A 6,042-nucleotide genomic window follows, 5' to 3' on the forward strand; every position below is an offset into this window, starting at 1 on the left:
ATGCTGAAAGGAATTTGGCTGGACAGGCACACACATGTATGCACATACTGTACACGGAGGCCAAAGTGAGGAGGACTTTATTACAACCACTGTACTCCCAAAAAGGTGTTAATGCACACTAGAAGGACCTTGTCCAAACATGCAAAAAGGCCATATTCTGTCTCCCACCACTTAAAGTTCCACCAATATGTCTAGTGAGGGGGTTTGTGTTGATTGTTTTCACAGTTTTACCCATCAACCAAGAAAGTATGAGGACTGCAAACCAATGCTCCGTTATGACTTCACTCCTCATAACCCGTGCATCTGTGATTTCTATTCCCTTTGCAAGGCTGCAGATGTTGTTGCAGAATGAAAACACAAGGAGAAAAAACAAAAGAAGTTGTTGTTGAGGCACTTAAGACTCTCTCCGAGGCATGAAGAACTGCTTCGAAGATGCTATTTTTATCTATAGTCTTTTTTTTTTTCTCTTGTAGTTAAAACACACATGGGCTCTGGGAGACGGACATTTCCCATCACTCATAAGTCAAACGCTTTGGTGTCTCCCATCAGCGCCTGCATTGTTTTTATTTTTTATTATAGTTAAGTTTATGTTATTGTCATTATATTATGTATCACAGCTGCATGTATTTTTCAGAAAACTTTATTAGGACGGACTTGGAAAACAAGTAGCAAATGTTACAGGCCTGAGACAACGTGCGCCGATCTGCTTTAAGACAGCTAAACGTTTCCATGTGGCCTTTATGGGAAACAAATGGTGAAAGGCACGCTGTGACAGTAAAGCCCAGCGCACTGCCTGGTATTGACCTGCACTTACTGAATACCGCATCCCTTTCTTCTACCTCCACTCTATCCGCTGCCATCCTCTGTTTCTGTTAGTTTCAGTCCTTTTCATTGTTTCACTTCCACCTTTTTTCCATTTTCTTAGTCTTGTTAATGTTTTGCTGATGTGCTCAAGGAAAGCCAGCACTCTCTAAATCAAAGAAAGGATGTGTGATAGTCAGCCTTTTCGGAATAACGCGCTGCCTCTCAGGTGAGGTAAGGGCTGACTGTAGATGCAGTCACCCGGGATTTCCAGAGGGTTTCCGGAGTGTGTGTTTTGTGTCTGGTCAGTGGAAAGAGTGGAGATGACAGCAGGATGGACAGCACTCTTTTGAGAAGAGAATGCTGTGAGTCAGCAAACAAAGTGTGTTCATGGTAAAAATCCCAGACAGACTGAATAATGTTCCCGGCCAGTGAAGTGGTGGGAAGATGTGGCTGATTTAATGAGGGTGTCTCTGGTGCGCACCTGAAAAGATGCTCACAAGAGTTGTTACATAATTCACAGGCTCTACAAACTCTGCTGAAACACACTGTTGTTTTTAGTGAAAGTGTGATGTTAGCGGTTTCAGGGGATGTTCGTTTGGGATTTATGTGCATAAACACCTCGGTAAATAAACATGGATGTGGCTTTGAGAGGTAATTATGACTTGATTTGTTATTCAGTCACAGTATGTACCCAGTGAAATCTGCTGCAGCATCTGCAAGCCATTTGGTATATGAATCATCACCCACTTTCAGACAAACTGTTGAGCACTTCCTATAAATCTAATAACTCATGCTTTGCTCAACCATTTAGCATGGACCGCACATCCAATAGAAAGTGAGAATGTTTTAGGCCTCATGAAGTCATGTTTGGGTCATCAGGAGAGTTGGCAGGAAAGGTGAAATGAGAAACAAAACTAGTAAAACACACCTCTCCAAGCTCAAAAATAAAAGCATGGATCAGATCCAGCCAGCCTGTACAATAAAATCCTGGATCACCAGTGTCACTAGGGACTCGTGCTAACAAAGAAAACATCTTTTCAGCAGGAAGACATGTCAGGTTGAAATTAGTCCAAAGCTGGGTCTCTTTTCTGTATCAGTGACCTGGCTGGTTCCACGAGGGTTTCAGCCACAGCTCTGGACGCCGCCGAGCCATTTAATGCCTTGTTTTTAGTTTTTCCTCCTTCTCTTTCTTCCAGGCTTTTTGGATGGGAGCTGCTAAGCTGCCTTCACTCTGCTTCCAATTTCCTCCTGCTCTTTTGTTCTTCCTCTTTTCTCCAGGATCTGATGAAGAGAAGTTTTTAGACGTTCCCAATGATACAGGTTTTACCCGTTCCAGATCCTCTTTATCTTTGTGCCTCATTTTCCCACAATACAACTCAACTTTTGTCTTGTTTTTCTCCCTCCTTTCCCTTTTTTCCTGACCCCGCAGCCGTTCGAGCTGGAGTTTATGTAACAGTGGCAGAACTTTCCAGCTTGGAGCGGCCTCACTTGAAGATGGAGCGAGGAGAATGAGTGGGAGAGAAAGAGCAGAAAAAAGTATCATGTAATATTACACTGGCTATAGCCCTGAGGGCAAACGGCACCTCACCTTATTATTCCAAGCCTTTTCGTTCAAATGCACATACGTAAGCATACATTTATATCAGTCTCCCACGCAGTAACAAATACGTTAATTCCAATTGAAAAGCAGGAATGTGAAAGTCCTGGTTTGCCCTGGACTAAAATCAAACCAGGCTTCCCTCCCAGAGCACAGGACTGCCTAGAGGCTGCACACCAGCTGCACTGGACGGGATATCACCGCTCCTCACTGCCAAGCATGAACAGACTGTGTGTGTGTGTGTGTGTGTGTGTGTCAAAATCTTGAAGTGACAAAACACACACCATACAGTGATTAGAGCGAAGTTGTTCTGATGACTCATGGCTCCCAAGCAGGCCATCTATCTAACTTTTAAGTCATGATATCAGAGCTAATGTCACAGAATAAATCTAGACACCAGTTCTAAGGCTTTACATCTTCAACAAGTCATTTATTATACGCCCACTGCAAGCACCCATTCACACCAGTCAATGTGATTATAAGGGGTCTGGATGTCCTATTATGCAGGGTAGACATTTCAGGTCTGTGAAGTATGACTTTCCATATAAAACACCTCAAGCTGTCACACTGGAAAATGAGACTGAGTGGAATCTGACTCGTGGACTGAGGTTTATAAAAAAAAAATCCCACTGTGGGAGATGCATGATGGGGCATTGTTAGCTTAGCTGTTGTGTAAATGTTATGCTATCTTTGAAATTCTTCCATAAGAAAATGCTAATTATGTGTTTTTCCATTAAAGGTAATATCTTCACGTTCAAATTGCAAAATAGCAAAAAGAAATGGTTGTTAAGTGTTGGTGGCATTTCATGCTTTTTATTTTAAAGCAGAAAACAATGCCCTTGGGAATATTTCAGACCAAATTAAAGTTACTTAATTAAAATGAATGAATTAAAACTAAAAATTAAAGTGGGACAGAATGAATACAAACATGTAATTTGTTCTTATTTATTTGATTCCCCTGCTGCCTCATTTGCTATCTAGCAAGCTAACAGGTTTAAGTTTGTTCTTGAGATAATTTTACTGTAAGACAGATCCATTTTTAAAAGGCAGCAAACAGTCTTGCTTTATCCACCATTATTCCATCTGTGGTGTCAAAATTACTCCACACATTGGTTCTTACACAGTTTGATGTTTTGATGACAGCATTGCTCTTGTTTCTTCCATTTTGTCATAGTGAAGGGACCAACCATTGATATTGTGACCTGTTACCTGTTATGGTAGGCTACACTGCAAATTGTGAATTTGGGTAAATCATTAAAAAGTAATTCAGTTTTTCCTCACATTTGAACAGAAGTTGGAATTTCAATTAAAAAGCAATTCCTAAAATGGCTGTAACAACAGATATGACATTTCTGGACAACACTGCCGCCCAGTCATGGAATTGAAACATTTAGCTAGCCCAGATCAAACCTGTCACTATTAATTCACCACATGCATTTTAAAAATTATTTTTGGAAAGTCATGGTGAGATGAAGATGTTGGCCCTCCTAGCAAGTGGGCACCAGACTAGATGTCTACATTCTAGCAGCTCTGTGAAGCTGTACTTAAGCACAGTGGTGCTTTGAGCAAAATTGTAAAATCAGGATGCAATTTTAACATGATAATGTAAGCAGGTCATTTTTTTGCCATGGTCTTATATTAGTTTAGCATGCTAACAATTGCTAATTAACACTAAATACAAAGTACAGCTTGAAATGATGTCATTGGTTTTGATCAGAAAAGTATTGGACAAATAAAAATTTGACCTGATTTTCACCAGAGTTATTCAATTCATCCTGTAGGACATATGATTTCTGTACAGCAGTTCATGGCAATCTGTCTAATAGTTGTTCACTCAAAACCTCAACTTTCAGTGGAAATAGGAAACACCAAAGAAAAGTGAAGGGACATACAATGAGAGAGACAGAAAGAGAGATTCAAGTCGTAAGTTTCTACGCTCTTTCCTCTGCGGATTTTGATTGAGAATAAATTAAAAAAATATTTAGCACTGTTCTAGTGCTACATTCTAATGGGATTTCTCTGACTAATAAATGTATTATTTGAATCTGAAACAGCCTTATGTTGTTTAGCTTTTCTAAGGCTGTTGCATTGTGAGCCTTGACAAATGAGTGACAGAAACGATGAGGGAGAGGGCAGGGGGAGAGGTCGGAGCACGAGGGTTTGCTTCTATCTCATTCAAATCACCCTGTCTTTATAATAATAATAATAATAATAATAATAATAATCTTTATTTGTAGAACACTTTTCAAAAACAAGTTACAAAGTACTTTAACAAGTGTAAAGAAAATAATACCCAAGAGACAATAATACAAAAACAATACAAGATAAAAGCATGAAAACATTGAAAAGACTAAAATACACATTTAAGATAAATATAAAATTAGTAAAATACAATAAAATAAAAGGGATAAAATAAAGTCAAATAAGATTGGGAAAGGCTCTCCTATAAAAGTATGTTTAAAGAAGGTACTTAAAAGAGTTCACTGACTCAGCTGACTTGATTTCCTCGGGTGGGCTGTTCCAGAGCCTCGGGACCCTGACAGCAAATGCTCTGTCCCCTTTAGATTTCAAGTCTTTAGTTTTATAGTCTAACCTGTAATATTTCTCTCCCATAGACTTGCCCTGAATTTATAAAAATTACGGAGCTAAGCGTGTCCCGTATCAGTTCAATATGGAACACGTCTTTTAGTTTCATGTTGGGGCAATTCTGTATTTTACAGAAACCTTACCATGAATGTCAATTTGCTGATGGCAATAAAGGTCTTGGGACGAGCAAAGTCATTAGGAGACATAATCTAGGAAGCATAAATGTCTGCACAAAATGTTGGGCAATGCATTCAATAGATGTTGGAATATATTTTACTGGACAAGTGTAAACTTTGACCTGCTAGTGGCGCTAGAGAAACACGTTACAGGACCATCAAAATCAGTAGGATTGATCCATTGGGGACCAAGACTGTCCCAACCTTTTGGCAAACCACCCAATAGCCTAGTTGTTGAGATATTATTCTGGACCAATGAACTAAGTGGTGGATTGATTGAGATTGCCATCTGTAGATCCCCGCCACTAGTGTGGCTACTAGAAATATAAATGATGAATTTGTCCTCATAAATCAGCTAATGAAGGCATATTTCTATCATTTCTGCTCTAACCATTTGCAATTAATGACAAGACCAGACAGCTGTTTACATTGTCACTCTGGGTATTATTTTTATCAGGTGTAGTATTTCTCCATCCCAGTATTGCTAGAATCTGTGGTGGTGTGTGTGTTTGTGTGTGCCCAACTGTAAAGCCTTCAGAGTCTTTTTATTGTTGCCAAGTTCAAGTCCTCTTGTGCTGGGCAGAGATACAAAGGCCTCAGGGTGATGAGACATTTATGTAATGGGCCTATGCATCAGACAGGCCAAGATGCACAGAGTATGCCTCTTTACTGATTCATAATGAAAATCAGATTAAACACAGTAGATTTAAAATTGCCTGTGAAAGATGTAGTGCTTACACATCTAGTACAGCAGTAACTGTTTTCTCTGCCATTCCATTGCCTGTCATGAAAGTGCTATGCTTCCAGGTGTATGACATTACAAAATGTACATTTTTAGGAAACACAGCTATAACAAAATGTAAAAACAGTGTTGTTTAT

The sequence above is a fragment of the Micropterus dolomieu genome, linkage group LG09 (genome assembly GCF_021292245.1).
Source record: "Micropterus dolomieu isolate WLL.071019.BEF.003 ecotype Adirondacks linkage group LG09, ASM2129224v1, whole genome shotgun sequence".
NCBI lineage: Eukaryota > Metazoa > Chordata > Actinopteri > Centrarchiformes > Centrarchidae > Micropterus > Micropterus dolomieu.